Genomic DNA, 24807 nt, shown 5'->3' on the forward strand with positions numbered 1-24807 from the left:
AATACGCACATAAAAGACGCTGGCCATCATTCATCGTTAGGGAAATTCAAGTTAATACCATAATGACATATACCATTGTACTCCTACGAGGAATGGCTAAAATTTTTTAAAAAAGAAAAAGAAAAAGAAAACACAACCAAACCTGACCGCACCAGGTGCTGGTGAAGTTGGGAAAGCAGCTGAGGCTTTCATACAATTGCCGGTGGGAATGTGATCTGTCGCTCTGTGCGCGCGCACAGTGTCGTGTGGGCAGACGGTGCCCCTTACCAGTTAGTAGAACCCCCGACTGTCGGAGGCAACGTGCCAGCAGGGCACAGCAGACACAAAAGCGAGGGCGTGTGGAGGCTCAGCTCCGAAAGCACAAGAGCCCACGTTCAGCGGGAGCAGTCGGGGCACAGCTGGGTGCAATTTTGCCTTTTTCGTCCCTGTGTCCCTTGGCCCCCAACACAAACCTGGCACATCGTTAGCCCCCACGAATGAGTCACCCCTCTGGGATTCTGCCCTGGTGGTTCCCTCTGCTGGGGATACACCCTTCTCCCACCCTGACCACCGGCCAACTCCTAAACTCATGTCAGGGGTGCCTCCTCCTTCTCCTCCCTGTCTCTTGAATGATACCTAGAATCCTTTCCCCACCTGCCCCCCACCCGTCCTTTGGGTCAGTCAGGACCTTTTGTGTGCAAGTGACAGAAAACAAGCTCAACTGTCTTCAGCCAAAAATGGGAAATGTAGTGCCTCACAAAACTATAAAGCCCAAGGGTGTCTGCGTTCAGGTATAGCTGGCTCCAGGCGTTCAAACCCTATCCAGCTCCATGTTCTCTCTCGGGCAGCCTCTTCCTTGTAATGTCTTCTGATGCCTCAGGCTCTCTCTCCCTCACCCTCAATCCGATGGGAGAATTGCACCTTCACAAATAATTGCCAGCAACCAAAGTCCCAGGATTGAGCTTCACAGGCCAGGCTCAGGTACATGCCCACCCCCCCTGGGCTAATCACTGGAGCCAGACCTGGTCGTGCACCCCTTCCTAGAAACAGGGTTGTGGGGCATCCCACCCAAACCTCAGGGACTGTCATGGGGGAAGAGGACTTTCTCCAGCAGGAAACTGGGATGCTACTACCTGAAAATGAGAAATGGCTACTCACCTGTTCACAAACTTCCCACCTTCTCCCGGCAAACCCTCGCTCATCCCAGCATGCTGTGTGACCTCAGGCCAACCCCTTCCCCTCTCTGGCCCTCACGTTCCTCCTCTGGAAAATGGGCAGGAGGCCGTATGAATTCCAACATTCCAGAATTCTGGGACAGCTTCCAGAACTGGCGGCTGCTCCCTAAATCCCAGGAACCTTCCGGTACTTCTGAGGACGGAAGTGGAGCGTCAGCCAGAGCCGCCCCTGGCCCCCTAGCCTGGGAACATGCTTAGAAGATGACAATTGGGCTCCCTTCGGCCGAAATTCCACTCCTGTGGGGGTTCTGCCAAGGAAAACAAGCCCAAGAACCAGGCATTAAAGGTGAGCATATTTGATGAGTTTTAAGATGACAAATTATTTACACAGGTGTGGGAACCATCCCCTTGCACCCTTGGTTTCTTTTCTCTCTCTTCCTCCCCTTTCCAAATTCTTTCCCCCAAGGGTGCTAACAGACATGCCAAGGGAGGGGTGGCTGGTCGTGGGGATCTGCCCAAAGAGAGCCCAGCAACCCGAGGCAACAGGGGAGGGGGCAGGGAGGCAGCCGAGACAGCTCTGTTCTCCCTCGCCCTCCTTGCTCTCAAACCCCATTACCTGGGGAGATGCGAAGTGAGGTCCTGGGAATGTCAAAGCTACCTGAGTCCTTCTAGAGAATGATGCCTAGTCTATCCTTAGTTAACAAGGGGGTGCGGGGCAGAAGTTCACAGGGTCACACAGCCAATAGCTGACCTTGCAGTTAGCAAGGAGAGAGGTGGAGGAAGTGATTGTTTTGGTTTTTTTTTTTTTTTTCAATTTTTCTTTAACATTTATTTATTTTTGAGACAGAGAGAGACAGAGCATGAATGGGGGAGGGTCACAGAGAGAGGGAGACACAGAATCGGAAACAGGCTCCAGGCTCTGAGCTGTCAGCACAGAGCCCGACGCGGGGCTCGAACCCACGGACCGTGAGATCATGACCTGAGCTGAAGTCGGATGCTTAACCGACCGAGCCACCCAGGCGCCCCAAGGAAGTGATTGTTTTGTAAGCACCTACTGTGTGCCTGACAGTGAGCTGAGCGCTGGGAATACGTGGTTAATGAAGCAGACAGAATCCCTGCCCCGGTGGAGCTGAGAAGGAAACAAACAAGGCAAATAATGAGTTGCATTCATAGATGCTTTAAGAAAATAACACAGGGTGGGGTGCCTGGGTGGCTCAATCAGTTAAGCAGCCGACTTCGGCTCAGGTCATGATCTTGCAGTCTGTGAGTTCAAGCCCCATGCCGGGCTCTGTGCTGGCAGCTCGGAGCCTGGAGCCTGCTTCGGATTCTGCATCTCCCTCTCTGCCCCTCCTCTCCTCTCTCTCTCTCTGTCTCTCTCAAAAATAAACATTAAAAGAAAAACAGGGTGAGGGGTTGGGGGGATCTCTAGGTTGAGGAGATGACATTTGACCAGAGAAAGATGAGAAGGAGTCAGTCATTAAGGAAGGACATTCCAGGCAGATGGCATTGCACATGCAAAGGCCCTGAGGTTGGAAGTGCCTTGAGTGCTCAAGGAACAGTGAGGCCAGTGTGGCCAGTGCAAGGAGAGGGAGGGGAGATGGCTTAGAGGTGGGCTCCATGCTTTTTGCCTCAGAAAAACCCTCAAAGTGGCTTCGATCACTCTCTTTTTTTACCGAGGAGGTAACTGGGATCCAGAGAAAGGCAGTAACTTGCCCAGGGTCACAGAGCAGAGCCGGATCTCTCAGCTCCTTCCATCTGGCCCCAAGCCCATGCTCCTGTGCTTCTGAGAGGTCAGAGGGCAGGAATAAGGAGCGTCCAGGACTTACAAGCTTCTCACCTACAGCCTGGCCCTCGGGGGCCTGGGGGTAGGCCCTGTGCTTCCTGGGAAGAAAAGTGGAGGCTGATTAGGGCTGCTGAGTAATGAGGGTACAACAGGCTCCCAGGCCACAATGAGTTCTGCCTCAGTTTACCCACCTGTAAAAAAAAATGGGTTTAATAACATGTCTGCCTCCAGTGCCAACTTCAGAGAGGTGCTCTGAGGGTTAATTACTGCCTGGCAACCCCGGAGCCTTGATGAAAGGCGGCAGGAAGTGGGCACTATTAACCTGGGCAGGTAATTACTCCCAGCCTGGGGGAGGACGGAGAGGGGTCGCACCTGGTGCTGATTCAACCCCAGGCTCCTTTCCAGATGTGTAGGGCCCAACATGCCATAGGCATCTGCCTTTGACCGCCATCCCGGCCCCCAGATCCCCTGCACCGGAGGTGGGGCATTAGGGGGCTGTTGGGGCTGAGAGTCACAAGCCACACGGGCTGGGGTTCAATCACATCTCTGCCGATCCCCTGGAGGGGAGACGTGGGCAACGCTCCTCCCCACTCGGGGCCTCAGTCTCTTCATCTGTACGATGGGGATAAGAACCTGGCCTATCCCACAGGGACTGTGTTATTTCTCACACGCACACAGACGCTATGAAATCTGCCCATTTCATCCCCCCCCCACCCCCGCTGCCTCAGTTGGAGAGAAAAAGTGACAAATCAGGCCACAGCTACCCATGCTGTCAGTCATCCTGGCCTCCATGACCTGAGCGAAATGGTGAAGGACTTTTCTAGGGAGAAATGATTTTTAAAACACGCTCGGCTCATGATGCCCCACCCCCCACGTGGGCCCCATTATCAGGCTCCGACCGCCCCCTGCCCTGGAAGCCCACCCCTTCTCTCTTCCCTCTCTTGTGGCTCCCGGTCTTGATCTAACCCCCACCCCCACCCCACCACCAACACACACATACACACACGCACGTCCTTCTCTTGGTCCAGCTGTAAACACAGAGCCTAGTCCCTGGGGACCCCTAGAAGTTTCTTTCCGTACAGGGCTCAGCCCTGGGCTAGGGAGGGGGAGCGAGGACAGATACTGAAGCTGGAACCCCTCTTCCTTCTTTTAATCCCTCCAGGAGGCAGCATCATGCCCATCTCACAGGTGGGGACACTGAGGCCCTGAGATGCAAATGCCAAAGCCCTGAGCTAGCAGGAGGCAGGGAGGCTCACACTCAGGTCTGACCCAGGTCCTCGGCTTCCCCGTGGCCACCTGACCCAAGCCCTCTGGGCTTCGCCCCCACTTAAGGGAGGGAGTCAGAGTCCCAGCGGGCCTGGCCCTCCATGGCGATCCTGGGATGGAAAGAGGCCAGGTCCTTGTTAGAGGCTGGGACTGTCGCTGCCCCCGCGGGTATGGGTCCGGGCCCAGGCGGCACCACGCTTAGGAAGAGCTGTGGGTTCCGAGAGCTGGTCCAGGGCTCAGGGCGCGTGGCCGCCTTACCAAGCTCCCTTTGTACCCCTCCCCCCACCCCCCCTCCTCCAGCCACACCGGCCTAGCTGATCCCCAAACACGTCCTGATTCCCATCGCCTAGCCTTCGGGCCTGGAACGCTGTCCCCTCAGACCTTCCCACACTGGCCTCTTCCCTTTGTTCCGGTCTCTGGTCCAATGTCCCCTCCTCAGAGGGGACTTCCCAGCCTCTGTCCTTCACACCCTGCTTTATTTCCTCCAGAGCCCTGACCACTCTGAGAGAATCTCAAACTCCTGATTCCCTCAATGACAATACAGGCTCCGTGAGAACAGAGGGGTTTTTGTTCGTTTGGCTCACTGTCGGATCTCCAGGACCCGGCAGGGCACCTGGAACACGGTGGTGTTCAGCAAACGAAGAAGTGTTCAAAAGAGAAGCGTAATTCACTTAAGGGGGGGGGGGGAGTTCCGGAGGAGATGTCACCCGAAGGACTGGATCATCCCTCCAGGGTCTTGAAGAGTGTCACCAAGAACAGCATCCTAACAACCATCCTGTTTTTATCAGGCGCTGTGCACAGACCTCACCCAGCCCTCTCGGCGACCCCGTGAGGCCAGTCCTGTGATCATCCCGTTCTCCAGAATGCAGCTCAGGGAGGTAAGGGACTCGCTCCAGGCCACCATGACCACCCCCCCCCCCGGCCCTCCCCACCCCACGATTCCTGGCATAGCCCAGAGAGGTTGAGTGTCCTGTCTGACGCCCCCCAGCTGGGCAGCAGCCTGGAGGGGTGACCCCTGGCCCCCTGGCCCCCTGGCAGCCACTGGCCCTGCCCGCAGGGAGAGGGAGCCAGCAGGTTGGCGGCTGTCCTGTCTCAGGGACGCTGGGCAGCCAGGAGTTTCTCTCTCCGGACTTACTGTACATGATTCAGCGCCAGCCCCAGTTGTGAAATCTGGGAATCTTGTGGGCAAGGCCAGGCCCGGGGGATGGCTGTCTGGGAAAAAGAGGCCGGGAAGGGGTTAAGGGGGGCGGCGGGCCCTTCCCCGGGGAGGCACTAGGCCAGGCCAGCAGAGAGCCATTAGCACTGGGCTGGCCACCTCCTGCGGCCAGTCTCTGACATCACAGCTGCGTCAGCACAGTCTGCCCCAGCCCCCCACTTCCTTCCCTCCCTCAGCCCGCATCCCCAGCCTCCCCGGCCTCACTGTTCTCTCTGGAAAAAAGGGCAGCACCCAACCCTGCCTCCTGGGAGGGAAGGCTGGACCGGGAGAGGGAGGTGACAAATCTGGCTTTGCATGCAGGAGGCGCTTAATAAACGCTAGGTGGGATGAGCTAGACCTGAGCTAGACAGAGCAGGCGGGAAGCTGTGACGCCCACTGTAAAGAAGAGAGGGAGGGCTCAACCCAGCCCCACGGTCACAGTCACTTGCCATGCTAACGACTGTGTGACTCTCCCTCCACTTTCCCCCCCGCTATGCGTACCCCTCGTCACCCCACTGTGTAGCAGTGAACGTCCGGAGGCTGGGATTCTCTTCCTCCTCTCACTTATTTTGTTAAGTTTGATTACACCAAATGGACGTTTGTGTGACTAGAGGGACAACAGAAAGATTTCCGAGGGACTATTCCTAGATCAGTGGTGACTTATGGTACTGAATTAAATAAATTCTGCATTTGAAATCTTTGAAAAAGTCACCCGGCGCATTCCCTGCCCCAGGCACCGTTTACACGTATTCGACTCACTCAACCCTCAAGAAAACTCTGTGAGGGCAGCTGTGCTATTTACTCCACCTCACAGAGGGGGAAGCTGAGGCACAGGGAGGCAAGTGACAGGCTTGAGGCCAAGAGCTGGCAAATAGCAGCGATAATAATAACTAAAACAAACAAAATAATAATAATAATACCTGGCACTGATAAGGTGCTTACTCCACATGCTAGGTACATTATTTACATCATCTCCCTGGCTTCTCTTACCACCCGAGGAGGTGAATACTCTTATTCTCCCCGTTCATAGAAGAGGAAACCGAGGGGTCCACTTGCCCAGATAGCACAGCTACCCAGAGTCGGGATTTGAACCCAAGCCCTCTGGCCTCTGTCCCCACCCAGGCACAGAGCTGGACACACGGTGAGTGCTTAGGTAACTCAAGGACATCCAGGTTGGAGATGCCCAGGGCTGCCTCAGGCATCCCTCCCCCAAGATATCCCTGGCATCAGCTCAGACCCATCCTGCGTGGGCCTGCATGGCTGGGAAGAAATGTGACCTCATACCTTTTCCAGGATGCCATGACTCCCACTGCAACGGCCCCCGAATTCACAGGCACCATCGTTTGAACCACCTCTGAGAAGGTTCATTATCCTCCCCAGTTTATAGGGCAGGAATACCAAGGCCCAGAGAGGGCATGTGGCTTGCCCCAAGTCACGCAGCAGACATATGGAACACAGCCTGGCTTTCACCTCCCGCACCTGCCCTTGTCTGGCAGAGGCCCTGGAGGGTGTTTGAGGAGGAAGGAGATGAAAGCTGGCCCCCTCCTGCCCGTCTTTGGGAACCTCTCTCATTTTCCTAATGAGGCTCAGCTGCACATGAGCTAGGTGGCCAAGAGGGGCAAGGAGGGAGCTGGAGAGACAGCTCCGGGAGCAGCGGAGGAAGAGTACATACCTAGTTAGGTTGGGGTGGAAAGGTTGGGGGGCTAGGGACGGGGAGCGTTGAGGCCTGGGTCAAGTAATAGGGGCCTTGAATGTCATGCTAAGGAGCTTTGGGCTTTGTCCAGGGGCAGAGGGAAGCCATGAAGGCACTGGGAGGAACATGATCACTAAACAGAGGGCCGACCACTACAGTCACTTCCCCTCTGTTTTTCCTGCGTCCACCCTGGCCTCTACTGGCCATTCTCTACTTGCAGCCAGAAGAATCCTGTGAAAACCCAAGTCAGGCACGTCCCCCCTCTGCTCAGAACCCTCTATGGCTCCCACCTCATGCAGAGAAAAAGCCAAAGTCCTTACAATGACCCACAAGGCCCTACGCGTTCTGCCCCCACCCCCTCGCTGCCCTCACCTCCTCCCACTCTCCCTCCCTCCCTGTGCTCGAACCATACCAGCCTCCTCCTTGCTGCACCCCACCTCAGAGCCTTTGCACTGGCTGTCCCCTCTGCCTGGAAAACCCTTTCCCTAGCAGCACCTTCCCTCACCTCCTACAGATTGTTGCCCCGATGTCACCTGCTCAGTGAGGCTGTCCCTGACCCACCTACTTAAATCCCCAGAATGCCCCACCTCCTTTCTGGCTTTATTTCTTTCTGTGGCACTGCTTATTTCAAATATAACACAGTTTATTTATCTTGTTTACTGTTTGCTAACCCCACAGAAGTGCGAACTCCACGGGGACAGCGACATTGACGGTCTTGTGTCTTGCTGTGTCCCAGTGCCTGACATCAGGAAGTGCTCAGTGAATATTCATGGACTGAATGAATTCTTTTTGTCCCTCAGAGTAATTTGGTGAGGATTTAGCTGGACCAGAGCTTACAACCTTCACTGCAGGGTCCAGCTAGAGAAGTGACTTACCCAAAGCCATCCAACTCATAAGTGGCAGGTTGATATGGCCCCAAAGTCTTTGATTGTTCCCCTCTATTCTCGGCCGCCCCTCTGGCATTGAGGCCCCGCATCAGCCACATTACCGCTACTGGGCGTGTCCTTGGCTCCCTCTTAATCGGGAGGCTCAGAGAGGTAAAGTGACTTGCCCAAGGTCACGCAGCAACTAAGGGTGTGAATTCAGGTTTTTCCACGTCTGTGTTTTAGGTACTTTCTGCTACAGCAGCTCTGTGTCTCTCCCCTCCTCCTTGCCTCTTTTCGGCCAATGTAGTCGCAGCTGAAATATGAGGCCGCGTGCAGCCTTCACATCCCCAGGCTTGGCCCCCGCCGCCACCCTGGCTGGGTCGAAAGCACAGCGCCTGGTCCCACATGCCTCAGGGATGAGCTACGGAGAGTGTGACCAGGCCCAGCTGACACATCTCAGAGCAGATGTGGGTCGGCCTCCCACGGGTCCAGCTGGCCCCAGCCAAGTCTCAGCCCATCCCCCACCCCCTACCCCCAGGGCGTGGTGCCGGGCCTTGTGGGGCAAAGGGGGGAAGAGAACAGTGGCTCCGAGAAGTCCACGTGAGGCACAGAATAGGCAGCTCAGAGCTGGAACCAGGCCAGGGCCCTGGTGGTATGGGAGAACACGAGACTGGCTCCCGTTGAGAACGCTCTGCCACCAGGGGCCAGCGGCGATTTTAAATCGAGGAAGCAGGTCAGGGTCCGACAATCAATAGTTACGCTTCCTTGACCTCAGTTTTGGAGAGACAAGAAGGAGCGGTGGGGACTGGGGCACGTGCCCTAAGCTGAGTTTGGCCCCTTGGGAATGAGGACCCCAGGCAATCAGATCTTCAGACCCTCTGATTTTCCAAGGGGAGCTGGAAACAGATTCTTAGAAAGCATCTACACATTTTTTAATGGCTCCGTTCATTAAAAAATTCTCTGTGGGCCAAACAAAGCCCACCCGAGGGCCAGGTTCAGCCCCCTGGGCCTGCAGTCTGCACCCCAGGCCCAGCCTAATAGGGCGGCCGGGGAAGCTCCTAATCACAGCCCAATCGTGAGTCAGGATCTGGGGCCCGGACTGAGGCCAGGACCTCGAGCCAGCTGCTCTGAGGTACTTCGGAGAAGGTTCCTGTCATCTGGCCCCCTCCTCCACCCCGTGGGGGGATGAGCCCCCCCCTCCCGCCCGCCCCGCTCCAGCTGGCTGTGGGGGGAAGGAGCCTGGGCGGGACTAAGGTCTCCTTTCCCACGTGGGACACAGCTGTGGATGTGTCTGCCAGGCAGATCCTGATTTCCCTCTCCCGTCCCCCATGTCCCTGCAGCACCAGGAAGGAGGTGACTCCTTCTTGTGCACTGAACCGTCCCCCGCAGCCCTGCCTTCACGGCAGCTCGTGTCCCTGCCCCACCCCTTGTGCTCCAGAAGTTACAGGCCTCCACAGGCATCACTGACTCTTTACCACGTCCCTTCGTGACCGATTTCCAGATGAGGAAACTGAGACTCGGAGGGAAAATGTCTGGGCCAGGGCCCTCCAGCAAGCACACAGAGGACCTGCTCTCAAACACAGGCCTCACACACTTGACCATGGGAACCTCACCCCGTCTCTTCCTGCTAGAACCCAGCCCAGGCTCGTGGCTCGGCCCCAGTGCGTCTTTCTGGTTTATCTGACAAGCACCCAGGCCCTAGGCCCGGTGCCGGATATTTAGAAATGAACAAATATCGGGGTGCCTGGGTGGCTCGGTCGGTTAAGCACCAGACTCCATTTCGGCTCAGGTCATGATCTCACGATTTGTGAGTTTGAGCCCTGCATCGGGCTCTGTGCCGACAGTGCAGAGCCCGCTTGGGATTCTCTCTCTCCTCTCTCTCTGCCCCTCTCCTGATGATGCGCGCGCTCTCTCTCTCTCTCTCTCTCAAAATAAATAAACGTAAAAAACAAAAAAGAAATGAACAAATAGGATTTGTCTCAGGATCCCCCCACCATGTTTGTTGAATGAATATTTCATTCGCTCCCTGGGAATCTCGTTTTCCCAAAAGCCATGGCCCCTGTCTACATCGCATGTCTCTGACCCAGGCCTGCATGTTTCCCAGATGCCTGCTCCTGGATGGCCTCCAGGCAACCTCCAACTCACCCAGAGTGAACTCAGCAGCTTCCCCCAACAGCTCCTCTGCCCCCGTTTCCCTTCTCATAGGAGCCCCCCACCATCTGCCCAATGGCCAAAGCCAGAAGCCCAAGCATCACCCAAAATGCTTCCCCTCCACGCTCCCAGCTCCGTTGGTCACCAAGGCCAGGGAGTCTCATCCTCAACGTCCTTCAACACTTGCCTCCTCACTGGCTGCCCCGTGTTGGCACTCTCTCATCCCCAAATCCGGCTTCCCACAGCGGGCACATTCCCCATTTCCTGCAGCTGTCAGATGTAGCTCCCATCACCTTCAGGAGGAAGCCCAAACACCGTGGCCGGCCTTAAAACCCCTGCTTGGCCCGGCGACCTCTCCCCTGTGGCCCCTCCATTCCAGCCGGCCTCAACTGCTCTCACTTGTGCACCACGCTGTGTATGCTCTCGTGGAGCCTTTGCACAGCTGGGCCGTCTGCTTGGGGTGTTCTTCCCTCCCCCACCCCCATCTCTTGTCTGACAATCCCACAAACGCCCTTCAGGATTCCGCTGAGGTGTCCTGGCCTTCCTAAGCCTCCCTGATCCCCTAAGTCTGGTTTAGGCACCCGCTGGGGTCTGACAGCGCCCTGTGTGCGAGCCAGACCCTGTGTGCAGGAACCAGAAACCCCTCCAGGTATTTTGCACAGTAAGGATGGAATCCAGGGAATCGGGCGCCCACCAAATCCGCAGTAGGGCTGGAGGGGCTCCAGAACAACAGAGCAGAACTGGCTCCTCAGGGGAGCTCCACCTCAGCCGCTCAGGGTGGTGGGGAATCAGGAGGCAAAGAAGGGAACCGCAGGTTTTGAGAATATACCACCGAGCAGCGATTCGGAGATCAGGAGGCCACCAATACCATTTGTAGACCCCCCTCCCCCAAACTGGTAACCAGGAATGCAGCCCATGACCGTGCTTGCTAGCAGAGAGAGAGAGAGAGAGAGAGAGAGCGCCAAGGCAAAGGCAAAACAGGGATGGCCTCCATTTCCTGAATCTCACAGGAGAGCATCTGGCTGGGGGGACCCAAGGAGCCTACAGAACTGAGCTACAAAGGAGGCTGCGAGATGAAGCCTGTAGCTTCCCAGCCTCCACAGACTCTAGACAGAAGGCCAGGCTAATGTAAATGGAGGCTAAGAGCCAATGGACCCTAAGCATGATGTCTCAGGATTTCTCCACGGCCTGTGTTGAATCCCCTGTTCACGCGTCTACCTTTCCCACCAAACTGTGAGCACTTTGAGGGACAGGATGGTGCCCCAGATACCCCTGGCTCACCAGCAAGTTTTGAGCATTGACTAGACACCGAACACTGTGCTTGTTACGTTTTACAACCCAGTAGGGTCGGGATTATTGCCGTCCCTATTTCATACAAGAAAAGGAGGCCCAAAGACGTGAAATGATTTTCCTAAGATCACTCAGTAACTATTAGAGATGAAATTAAAAATGAAACCCGTCTGACTTGAAGCGGCTCCAAACACTTGCCAAAGGAGAGGCAGCTTTGGCTTCTCACGGGCCCCCAGAAAAGTCACCAAAATGCTGTGCAATGAACAAATGAATACACAAGAGCCCCGTCTACTGGGACACCTGCTGTCCCCATCCCAGCTGGCCTCATCCCTCTGGGCCCGGGTTCCTCTCCAAGGTCAGAGCTCAAGAAATGGAAAGAAACTAATTACACTGCACTGAGACACCTCACCTAGGGTCTATAGGTGGCTGCTAGGCTGAATGACTGCCGCCCTCTTCAAATTGCCAACAACATTGTGTGTCCGGGTGCAATTTTCTGGAGATAGGGTTTGTTGCTTTCATTAAACTTTCAAACTCCAAAATCTTGATAAATTGTTGTATCAGGGAGGGATGCGGGGATCTTTCTGTCATTCTGACCTCAGTTCAGACCTTATGACGTGGCATACATTTGCTCATGCATGCATCCACTCTCCCATCCACCCATTCACCCCTTTTTCCATCCACTCACTCATCTACCCATCCATCCATCCATCCATCCATCCATCCATCCATCCATCCATCCCATCCATCCATCCATCCTTCCACCCACTAATCTATCCAACCATCCATCAATCTGTCCATCCATTCACTCATGGAATCACCAGTCCATCTATTCATTTATCCCTTTATGTGTTTGCTCACCTAGCCATCTGTTAACTACCCATCATTTATTAATTTATTTACTCATTTAATTATATGTTTATTCATTCACCATCAGTAATGCACAGTATTCAACCATGAAATCTTCCACACCATCCATCTCATAATTTATCATCCATCAACCATTTACCCATCATCCATCTATCCATTTATCCACTAATTTCTTTATTCATCTATCTATCCATCCATCCATCCATCCATCCATCCATCCATCTACCCCTCCATTACTTCGATTGTTCATCGTTTCATTCATTGATTCATCTTTCATTGATTACCTATCTCTTCATCCATTTCACCCACCAATAAATAGTTCCCTCACCCATCCACCCATCTACCCATCCATCAAATCATCACCCATTCTTCCACCCATTAAATTCCCCCATCCACTCATTCCATTTCCTGTCCCAGAACCAAGAGATGAATCACAGCTGGTCTCTCCCTTGAAAAGCTCCCAGTCTACTGATGGGAACAGACTCAAGGTGGAAAATCTTAAGAGGTCAAAGGGAGCCCTAGGCAGGTGCCCTCATGAGGAGGAACTCAGGTCCACTTGGGATTCAAAAGTCTCCTTGGAGGAGGTGGCATCCAAACAAAGATTCATAAAGACAGGAAAACAGTGGACAGGAAAACAGTGAGATATCTCTTAGATATCTCAAAGGGTGACTCAGAACACCTATCTACGTAGATGTTCACTGAACTTAACACGTTACATTAAAGACTCTGATAAGTCCTGTAGCAAACATTAACCTTGTTAAACTCCATAATTCTTAAACTCATTGGACCGTGGAACCCTTTCCCCACATCACTCCAATTAATTTCTCGGAGAATCTGTGTCGTTCAGAACCCCAGGTGAGAACTCCTTGTTTGCACAAACAAGAAAACAAAATTCCACAAAACAGTCTCTGCCTTCAAAAATTGTTTCATCTGTGTGTAAGATGCAACACACAATATGTGCCCAGGACTCTTCTTTAAATTTGATTTTATTTATTTTTTAAGTTTATTTATTTTTGAGAGAGAGAAAGAGAGAGCAAGTGAGTGAGTATGGAGGGAAGGGGCAGAGAGAAAGGAAGAGAGAGAGAATCCCAAGCAGGCTCTGTGTGTCAGTGCAGAGCCCAACATGGGGCTTGATCTCACGACCCTGGGATCTTGACCTGAGCTGGAATCAGGAGTCGGACACTTAACCAACTAAGCCACCCGGGTACCCCCTCAGGACTCCTTTTTTAATCCCCAGAGCTGAGCACGGCATCTGGCACACAGTAGGTGTTCAATAAGCATTTGTCAAAAGAATGTTGTTGTTGAAGCAGTCACTCCAAAATGACCGCTGGTTTGGCACAAAAACAGACACATAGACCAATGGAATAGAATAGAAACTCCAGAACTAGACCCACAAACGTATGGCCAACTCATCTTTGACAAAGCAGGAAAGAACATCCAATGGAAAAAAGACAGCCTCTTTAACAAATGGTGCTGGGAGAACTGGACAGCAACATGCAGAAGGTTGAAACTAGACCACTTTCTCACACCATTCACAAAAATAAACTCAAAATGGATAAAGGACCTAAATGTGAGACAGGAAACCATCAAAACCTTAGAGGAGAAAGCAGGAAAAGACCTCTCTGACCTCAGCCGTAGCAATCTCTTACTCGACGCATCCCCAAAGGCAAGGGAATTAAAAGCAAAAGTGAATTACTGGGACCTTATGAAGATAAAAAGCTTCTGCACAGCAAAGGAAACAACCAACAAAACTAAAAGGCAACCAACGGAATGGGAAAAGATATTCACAAATGACATATCGGACAAAGGGCTAGTATCCAAAATCTATAAAGAGCTCACCAAACTCCACACCCGAAAAACAAATAACCCAGTGAAGAAATGGGCAGAAAACATTAATAGACACTTCTCTAAAGAAGACATCCGGATGGCCAACAGGCACATGAAAAGATGTTCAGCGTCGCTCCTTATCAGGGAAATACAAATCAAAACCACACTCAGGTATCACCTCACGCCAGTCAGAGTGGCCAAAATGAACAAATCAGGAGACTATAGATGCTGGAGAGGATGTGGAGAAACGGGAACCCTCCTGCACTGTTGGTGGGAATGCAAATTGGTGCAGCCGCTCTGGAAAGCAGTGTGGAGGTTCCTCAGAAAATTAAAAATAGACCTACCCTATGACCCAGCAATAGCACTGCTAGGAATTTATCCAAGGGATACAGGAGTACTGATGCATAGGGCCACTTGTACCCCAATGTTCATAGCAGCACTCTCAACAATAGCCAAATTATGGAAAGAGCCTAAATGTCCATCAACTGATGAATGGATAAAGAAATTGTGGTTTATATACACAATGGAATATTACGTGGCAATGAGAAAAAAAATGAAATATGGCCTTTTGTAGCAACGTGGATGGAACTGGAGAGTGTGATGCTAAGTGAAATAAGCCATACAGAGAAAGACAGATACCATATGGTTTCACTCTTATGTGGATCCTGAGAAACTTAACAGGAACCCATGGGGGAGGGGAAGGAAAAAAAAAAAAAAAAAAAAACCAGGTTAGAGTGGGAGAGAGCCAAAGCATAAGAGACTCTTAAAAACTGAGAACAAACTGAGGGTTGATGGGGGGTGGGAGGGGGGAGAGGGTGGGTGATGGGTATTGAGGAGGGCACCTTTTGGGATGAGCACTGGGTGTTGTATGGAAACCAATTTGTCAATAAATATCATATAAAAAAATATATAAAATAAATAAATAAATAAATAAATAAATAAATAAATAAAAGTAAAAAAAAACAAAAACAAAAACAAAAACAAAAACAAAATGACCGCTGGTTAAAATAAATAAACTAACTTAATTAAAAAAATTTTTAAACAATTTAAACATAAAATTAATTAAATTAATTTTTTAATCAAAACATAAATTAAATTAAAAAAAATTTTAAATGGCCCCTGGTTCTTAAGCTCTTCCTATTCCTCAGTGAGCCCCCTGTAACCTCAGCCAACTCCACAGCCCCCAGCCTCAGTTTTTCAGTCCCGGAATGGGCACTAAGCTGACGCTGGCAGGCCTGATGCGGGAAGCACGCGCATACACTGGGCTTGTGCCGCGGGCTCTGTCCCTGGTGTAGCTCCATCCAGCCTGCCACTCTCTCGCCCCGGCTGGTTGAGTTTCCAGCCAACGATGGAGGAGAGACCTGGGGGCCTCTGGGTCTCGCCGAGCCTTTGCGGCCCAGGCTGGTACCTGGAAACCGCCTGAGTAATTCCACGGCGTCCCTGCCCAGCCTGATGGGGCATGAACTGGAAATTCCCTATAATATTCGCTAATTAAATGATTCCTCCCTCCTCCTCCTCCTCCTCCTCCTTTGGCCACGGCCTCCCGCTCTCCCTTACTCAGCTCTCCAAGCACCTCCAGAAACCTCTGCGAAGGAGTCCAACTGGTTTGGGGAGGACTGGGTGGCACTTCCCCCTTCCCGCCACCCACTTGCCCGCCCACTGCCACTGCCCCAGCCCAAGACGTGCGGCCTGCTGGGAGGTGTGGGTTGTGCAGTTCTAGAACACCGGGCCGGATGCCCGCGCCAGATAAAGGGGCCACTAAGTGCCTCCTCAGCCCAAGCCCAGCCCTTGTGCAATCCACATCTTTGTTCCACAGAGACAGCCACAGGGATGAGCGGATGTGCTTATCTGATGGGGCCACGAAGCCTCCAGCTCATTCTGGGCTCCTCTCTGCCGTGCAACCACGCATGCCCTTTCCTCACGTGGGCACATCCTCACCCTCCTTCCAGCTCGTCATCAGCATTTAGTAGGCATTTCCTCTGTGCCCAGCCCTGTGCTAGGTGCTGGGGACGTAGAGATAAGCGAGAGCGAGTCCTCGCCCAGTGGATCTCACAGCCTGACGGGGAGCGGGGCAGACACCTAAAAAAATGATGGTCGCAACAACATGGATGAATCTCATCATCATTACGCTGAGGGAAAGGAGCCCAACAAAGGTTAAATATGCTCCATGATTCCATTTACAGAAAATTCTAGAGAACACAGCAACAGAAGAAACCCACTGCAGTTGCCTGGCGATGGGAGAGGGGAGGTGGTGGGGGGGGGGGGGCAGGAGGAATGAATGACAAAAGGACACAAGGAAGCCTGTGGAGGTGATGTGTCCGTTCACCAGCGGCTTCATGAGTACAAATGTGTGTCCAAACACGTCAAACTGCACGCTAAGATATGTGCCAATTACTGTATGTCTGTTATACCTCAGTAACGCTGTGAAGAAAAAAGAAAGATAATTCTGAGGCGGAGTGATCAGTGAAGCAATGGGGAAACTCAGGAAAGGCATGGGAGAAGGACTCGGAAGGGAACCAGGGAAGACTTCCCGGAGAAGGAGACTATTGAGCAAAATTCTGAAGATGAAAATGAGTTACAAGGAAAGAAGAAAAGAGAATGGCGTTAACTTCCAGATGGCCTGAGTTCAAGTCCTGACTCCTCTGCTTTCAGGCTGTGTGGCTTTGGACAAGACCCTGCACCTCTCTGAGACTCAGCTTCCTCATCTGTAAAATGGACCCCACAATGCGCTGATGGGGGCCCTAAATGATCGAAAGCACTCAGCCTGGTATCCAATTGTCACAGCATCTACACTTCAAGAAGGGGCGGTGATCTGAACGACATTCAGGGAGTCAGAGTGGCTTCATCAGAGAGAGGGAGAGAGAGGCTTCAGGGGCCAGGGCTGCAGGATGTCTGGGCCATGGTGAGGGCTGGAGCGGTCTCCAGAGGTCTGGGATGTCAAGGAAGAACTGGAAGCAGGGGAGTTTCGTCATCAAGGCTGTTCTTTTATCAAGGTCACTTTAATTATTTGTGTGAATGAATGAATGAAACCGAGACTTCAATGAATGGGGAACCGAGACTTCAACAGAGAAGGACTGGGCCAAGATCCTGTGGAATCACAGAGCTTGAATGGAAGTGATCTCTCATTCATCCAAACCTCTCTCCAACCCTGTAAGCAGATCAAGGACTGCTCTCTGGGTTTGCTTGCATGCCTCCAGTGACAGGAGACTCACTATCTAAACTGTCGGGCAGTTCTGTCTGTAAGGCCCAATTAAGGGTCCTCTTGAATTGGCCCCAGCTCTTCCCTGTGGCCCTGCCCAGACACCCTGGCCAGCGTCACACTGAGAGGAGCCCAGTGGACAGGGGAGGAGGTGGAGGGAGAGATGAGCTATGACAGAGGCGCCCTAGGTGCCTTCAGCAGCTCCCTGCCCCGAGACCCTGGGCCATACCCTCTCCTTCTCTGGGCTTCAGTTTCCCCATCTGGAGATTCTCACTGCTCCCCAGTCTCCTTCCAGCTCTTAGAAGTAGATTTGGCCCCGCCGAAGCACCTGGTGGGGGCTGGGGCGGGCACAGGGGTTCGTGAGTCCTGCCCATCCACTCCCATCTGGGGCCGGGGTCGACCTCAGGGCAGGCGGGCCAGGCTCTGTCTGGGGATAAAGGCAGGCGCCTCAGGGCACAGCCAGCTTAATAACAGGCTGCTGGAGCCATGGGGTTTGAACCCGGGAGAAGAGGTTCAAACACAAATTGAACAGCCCACGTTCCTGTCTGTGGGTCTGAAAGCTGACAGTTCCCACACCGAGCAGGCCTGGCTCCTACTCTCTTCAAACCCATTCGCCCCGGGGGTGCCCCATTTGTGTGTTTGCCATGTGCCAGGCTTCTCGTACCCAGAATAAGATCGACACTCCTGACCCTGGTCCATGAGTTCTGGCTCTGCCCACACTTGACCCTGCCTCCTACCCCCTCTCTCATTCACTCCTCTCCTTAGGGCCCCCCTAATGCTCTGCAGACGTGCCAAGCTGGTGCTGCCTCAGGGCCTTTGCACTTGCTGTTCCTCCTGCCCAGAACTCTCTTCCTCCAGATCTTGCCATGGCTGCTCATCCTTTAGGCCTCAGCTCTAAGGTTACCTTCTCAGAGGGGCCCTTCCTGCGCCCGCTCCCCCCCTCTCCCCATCCCGTTGCTGTCTCTAGCCTCATCCTGCCTTATTTTCCTCCACAAAAGGCTTCACTGGGATGTCTTGCCCTCTGGTTTGGCATCTGTCTCTCTCTGGATTTGGAGCTTTACATGGCAGAGCCTACGACTGGCCCAGCACTGGGTCTGATGTCACCCGGAACAGCTTGGCGTCCACCTACCTGTGTCAGTGCTGGAGATTTTGACCCACTCTGGGGCCGTTAATGCTTCATCTACACAGACCCTCTCACCTCCATGTAGAAGGGCTGGAGGGATGCCTAGACCAATTCACTGTGCCCCTGTTCGCACCTGCGTGCGCACACACACACACACACACACACACACACACACACACCCCATTACCCAGCACCCTCTACCCCGTCCTCCACATCAGCCTTTGGCACCCAAAGTTCTCAACTCTCCCTCCTTTCACCGGGCGCCAGCTGGCCCTATGCCAGCTCCTCTCCCCCAACCCGCCTGCCTGCCCTGGGCACCAGACTCATAAAGGATGAGGAAGGGCCTGGGGTGGGCTGGCTGGCTGCCATGTGAACGCAGCCCCTGGGGCCCTCGCCTCCCCCTGTGCAGACCAGCCACACACCTGTGTAATGAGTGTCACGACTGGGGACCTGCCAGGCAGGCCCCGGCTGGCCCAGCCACCCAGGCTGCGAACGTGGCTGAGGACGGGGTGCAGGGAGCACGGGGGGCAGAGGGGTGGCAGGGACGTCTCTGCCCTTCCTGGCCCCAAGGCTCAGCCCTGGCTTTCTGGACCCGCACAGATGGCCTCCCGCCTTCTCCACGGACTCCCACGCCTCAGGTCCCTGTCATAGTCCAAGCCGGCTCACAAGGGGACGAGGGAGGAGGAACACTTCAGCACCTCCTATGTGCCCGCTCGGCACTGAGAGCTGGCATCGTCCCTTCCCACATCAGACACCGTCTCGTCCACTCGCCTGCCGCCTGAGTATCGTCTGTCTCCCCCATTTGAGTACAAACACAGAGGACACTTACCGACTGGCCACTGTGCACCAGACTCCACACTAAACACAACACAGGGACCGACTCCGGCTTCCTCGCGGCAACCCGACCAGGCGGGTACCCAAATGATTCCCTTTGACAGGTTAGGCTCAGAGAGGTAAAGTAACTCGCCCCAAGTCACACAGCGGGTAGGTGGTGGGCCAGGAGGCCCCTAGGCCCTCTGGCTCCAGGGTCACGCTCTTAACTGCTTGTTCCTCCACACCACTTCTTCCCTCAGAGCCAGCAAGGGCTTTCGTCATTGCTTGTCCCCAGGACCGAGTCCCCGGCCTGGCACATAGCCGGTGCTCCAAAAAGAGCGAGTGAACGAACAGGTGAGCGAAAGCACGAGCTTCCGGAGTTCTGACCATGCCTGTCCAGGAGGTATTTACCCACGAGGAAACCAAGGCTCGGAGAGGTGAGGTGACTTGCCCCGGGTCACAGTGAAGATGTCACAGAACTGAGATTTGAAGCTCGGGTGTCTTTTGTAAAACGCAAAGTGGGAGCTCAGTCCCCTCTGCCCTCCTGCCCCCTCGCGGCCCTGACCCCTCTCTAGGCTGCCCCCACCTCTGGACCACGGGGCCCAGGAGGGTGAACACGTGTCTGCCCGTCTCGGTGTCCGTAGGGTCCAGCCCGGGCCTGGCACACAGTAGGCCTTCAGAACGAAATTCCGGCTCCTCTCTCCTGGCTCCAACACCTCCCAGGATCGGGGTCCTCAGAACATCACCCCATCGCCTTTCTCCTCTCCTTACATGCTGTTCCCTCTACCAGGAACACTCTTCCAGCACTTCCGCCCCACCCTCAGCTTAGAGGCCACCTCCTCTGCCGGGAAGCTCGAGGCACTTGGGGCTGCGGGGCCCCACTCTGCTGACCCGCGGGCCCTCCACTCCAGCCCATGTCCTTACTTCCCTCTCCTTAGGGGCAGTTGGCCCGCACTGGCTGTCCAGCCGCCCTAGTTTCATCCCCACCCTGCCGCTGACCTCCTGGGTGAACTCGGCCTGGGCCATCGTTAGCTCATCTGTCAGATGGGTAGAAAATTTGACCGTCACAGTCCGTGAAGGCTTGCTGTCCATCAACCGGGTCAGATCCTGCCAGTGGCATTGGGCCCACAAATCCCTGCATGATCTCAGCCCTGCTGACCTCTCCAGCATCATCTCCTGTCACCTGCCCCTCCCTCTGTCCTGTCCAGCCACCTGGCCGCCTGCGTTTCCTGGAGCATTCCAAGCCCACCCCAGGGCCCTGGCCCTCGCTGTTTCCCCTGCTGAAAGTCCCTTCCCTTGGGATCCATTCCCCCCTCCTCCTTCAGATGTCTCTCCATGCTCCCTCCTCAGAGAAGCCCTCTCTGCGAGCGAGCAGACAGCAAGCCTTCACAGCTCACGGCTTCACAGCTTCACGCAGCTCCAAGGCAACCCCTGTGTATCTCCGTCTTGGCCTTCTCCCCGGTGCAAACTGTCTTATCTATTCGTGGGTTTGCTGCTGATCTCCTGTGTCCTCCACCAGAATTGAGGCAGAGACCCCTTGTTCGCTGCTGTGTTCCCTGGAGTCTTGTATATAGTAGGTGCTCAAGCAACGGTTGTGACACGAAGGGAAGCTCATCAAAGCGCTTCCCTTTCCCTGCCCACCCCACCCCTAGCCGGAAGTTCGGGGCCTGGGAACCAGGTGGCTCCCTCCGAGCCCCAGATCCCGTCTGGTTCCCAGCCTCATAAAAACCATCACTCTCACTTTGCCCCTGGGCAGCAGAGGGTGAAAGAGGCAGGCGTGGGGCCCAGAGGCTGACCCCAGCGTGGCTTCAGAGACCGGGGCCAGGAGAAGGTGCAGACCGTGGCAGTGAGTGTTCATGGAGCGCTTTGTGTGGGTCCGGCAGCTGTTGGCACACCGCACACAGCACTCACAGCCAACTGTACAAGGTCAGGATCACCACCCCGATGCTCTGCCAGCGAGGAAACTGAGGCATCACGGGCGCAGCAGCATGCCCCAGACCCGGCAGCCAGAGAAAGCCACAGTCAGGATCCGAACCCAGCTCTGCCGGCCACCAAAGCCCGCGCGTGCCCACCCACCCTGGTCAGCCCACGGATTCCGTGTGAGCTCCAACTATGTGCCAGGCGCTGGTTCTGAGCACTGGGCCTCGAGGCCGACCAGCACTGAGGCCGCAGGCAGGGTACTCAGCCCCTACGGGCCTCGGTTTCCCCACCTGGCGTTTGCGGTTTCATAGGGTTACCCTAAGACCAGGATAAGATATGTGCCCAGTGCCTTGAACGCAGTCAGTGCTTAATAAGCGCTCACAGTTATTTACTCCAGTCGTCTGGGCCTTGCTTTCCCCATCTGTAACCGGAAGGGCAGCCCTAATCACCCAGGACCTCTTCTAGGTCACTGGAGCAAAACCCGGGGGTCCTGGGGTGGCCCTGCCAGGCTGAGAAGGTCTGGGGGATGGGAGAGGGCGGCAGAGCGGCTGGGATCAGGAAGCTGCAGGAGGCTGGGCTGACTCACCAGTCAGCCGGGCTTGGGGGCTGGGCTGCGGGCCCCCCACGCGCCCCTCTGGGCCCTGCCTTGCGCCCAAAAATGCTGTGTCATGCTCTGTCATGTGGCTCCGGGTCATTAATACCCGAGTTCTGGGAAGCTTGGGCCGAGTTCCCGGAAGGGGTCAGTCAGTTCAGTAAACAGATTGGCTGGTTGGTCGTCACAGCTGAGCCGGGCGGGCCTGCAGCTCAGGAGGCAGGAGGTGGGGACCGGTGGCCACAGGGGACACAGGAACTGCCCCCATCCCTAGGCAGGGCTAGCACCTCCCAGGGCAGCCTGGCCCAGGCTCCGCACATGAGAGGGGAAACTGAGGCTCAGAGAGGGCAAGGCACTTGCCAGAGGCCACACAGTGAGTCCAGGGTTCAAACCCAGAATTCTGGACTCATCATCCAGTGCTCTCAGCATCTGTCTGACTGAAGGGTGGGAAGCTCTGTATCCTCCTTACCCCCCAAATGCTGACCTAGACCCCAAAGCCAGTTTGTTGGATGAAGGGAAAAACACACGGAAGGCAATTTGGGCAGGAAGTGGGTTTGGAAGGATATCAGGCTGTCCCCAGTGGTAGGTCCTAGAATAATAAGACTTCACCTTTCTTGAGCACCTACTATGCGTCCTTAGGCACATGAGGGCCACTTAGGCTCTGCTCTAAGTATCTTACGTTAAGTCACGCATTTAATATGCAGCCACCTTCACACAGATAACTACAGCCCTCATTTGTTAAGCATGTACTAAAAGTGCCAAGCACTGAGCTGGGTGATTGATAGGCACCACCTCTGATCTTCACACGGACCCTCTTGGGTGCCCACTGTCCTCACCCCCATTTATCAGATGAGGAAATAGAGGCCCAGGAAGGTGAGCGGCTGTGTCATTTGGTGGCGGGAGAGTAGGCCCCGGAGTCACCTGGACCTGGGGATTCAAACCTTGGCTTCACCCCTTCCATCGGTATAATGTCACGAAAGCGACCCCACCACTCGGAGCCTGGGTTCACCCCTCGGGTAAGTAGGGATGTTTATGGTACTCGGGACACAGGGAGCCAGACCTGGCGTGAGCACACAAGGGTCGTTACAGAGCAGCGGTTGGAACGCAGACTTCGGGCTCCAGTCCTACTGGGTGACCTCAGGTACACAGCTTAACTTCTCTGGGCCTCTGTGTCCTCGGTAAAACGGGCATCATACACCTCCCTCATGCCGCCAGCGGGAGGAAGAGCTGGGCCTTGCACAGGCAGTCAGCACGGGTGACCTCTTCTTCTGTCCCACATATGATGGCTCCGCTGGGGTGAGGGGAAGGGGCCCTAGGCCGTGGACGAAGGACAAGGCATCCATGCTCTCTGCCACCCTTCTGGTCCCACAAGCAATTTAAACAGAGGAGGTCAGCCCCTCATTCTTCTCCACATTCTCGGCCCCCCCAGGCCCGGCTGTGCTCCTGACAGGCCTCATCTCTGCTCTTTGGTTTTTGCGGCGCCTCTGACCATCGGTAGCTCCAGCCCCGACCCCCTTGGTCCAGACCCTCACCTCGCTATCCCCACCTTCACACTTGCACTCATGGGGTCCTCCACCTCGCATGCTCTCACTTACCCTAGCCCATCTGCCTGCTCTATATTTCACCCATCCTTTGCCACTCGGATCCAAAACCGCCTCCTCCAGGGAGCCTGCCCGGATCCTCCCCCTAAAAGCAAACTCTCCTGGATTCTCTCTAAACCTCACTTACCCCTTCCTATCATTACACATCAGCTATTTTTGCACACGTCACCTCAAATTTTGGCTGCCGTGGGGTGGAAAATTTGCAAGGGAGCTTTGGAAAAGAAATTTTATTGCCTCTAAAATACTTAAAGAAACCTGCTAAATCGAAATTAATCAATCTTTCATTAAGCCACTCAAACTTCACAATTCAGCATTCAATTCCTAATTTAGTATTTACGAAAATTTTTGTGCTGTTTGAAAACAATCTGCAAGCGAGAATGTTCCTTGTTGGGCAAACACTCCCTGGTGTACGTGGGGATTGCCAAGAACCCAAAGTCAGTGGTAAAATAAATGAGCAGCCTGTTGCCAAACAATTTCGGAAGTGAAATTATTAATATTATTAAAGTTCTTTTGTGATTTTCCCAGCCCTGCTTTTGGTCTGGCCTCTTCATTTATTTCCTGGCACCTCTTCCCCCCTCCGCCCCCCACCCCACCCCCCGCCAGCCCCCCATTATCTCCTCCTCTTCCCTCCTGGTTCCATCTCTTATCTCCGTCCTCCTCCAAAACAGTCTCCACGTCTCCCATATTCCCACCTCCACACCCTCGCTCACACTCCCCCACCTCCTGGAATGCCCTCGCCTCTTTTTTTTTTTTTTTTTTTTTTGCCGCATCTGACCCTTCTTCGAGCAGAGTCCAAGCCCCACCTCCCTGATAACGCCCAGCCCCGCCCCCAGCCCCGCCCCGCCCCAGGAGAAGCTGCCCTCCCTCTGCAACAGCTGTCCCTCCCCACTCCTCTGGCTGGAGTGGGACAGGGGTGTCAAACTCATTGCCTTCAGGACAAATCTGGCCTGTATATTAGTAGCTTTGCCCCAGCATTTAAAACTCCAGAAAAATCAATCCAGATTTACAGCTTCCCAGGAAAACTGGAAGTCCTGGCCTTCCCCCTAGTCGACATTGGACCCACGCTTGAGACAGGCCTGCCCTCCTGCCAGCCACTTCAGCATCTGGGCTGTTTGCCTGGCCCTGGAGGCACCTGCATTTGCAATCCTTGGACTCCAGCGGGGGTCCCAAGGCTTCCTTTAGTCTCAGGATCCCTTCTTGAAATATCCTAGGTTGATCTCTCTCAATCTCCCTCTCTCTCTCTCTCCCCCCCCCCCCCCCCCCCCCCCCCGTCTCTCCAAGTGCAATCCAACAAACCTTGCTAACTTTTCCTTCAAAATGGGCCCAGAATCCACGGGCTTTCTCCTCCCTCCACTCCCTCACCCTCCCTGGAATGTCTACAACCCAGCTCTCCTCCCTCCGAAGCCAGAGGTATCCTGTTAGACCAGTAGTTCCCAACTGGGGGCGATTTTGTATCCCAGGACACAT

General features: G+C 54.4%; 2 long non-coding RNA genes across 6 annotated transcripts in view; one reads left to right on the top strand and one right to left on the bottom strand.

Moving 5' to 3' along the window:
• Positions 1-24807, bottom strand: part of LOC102901687 — a 234312-nt gene that overhangs the window by 94335 nt on the left and 115170 nt on the right. The gene's annotated exons all lie outside the window — the stretch shown is intronic.
• Positions 16352-23865, top strand: LOC111559757. Its single transcript, XR_006595104.1, has 3 exons — positions 16352-17242; positions 19015-19352; positions 19488-23865. It is a non-coding gene; the product is annotated as an uncharacterized LOC111559757 (long non-coding RNA).

The sequence above is a fragment of the Felis catus genome, chromosome A3 (assembly GCF_018350175.1).
Source record: "Felis catus isolate Fca126 chromosome A3, F.catus_Fca126_mat1.0, whole genome shotgun sequence".
Lineage (NCBI taxonomy): Eukaryota > Metazoa > Chordata > Mammalia > Carnivora > Felidae > Felis > Felis catus.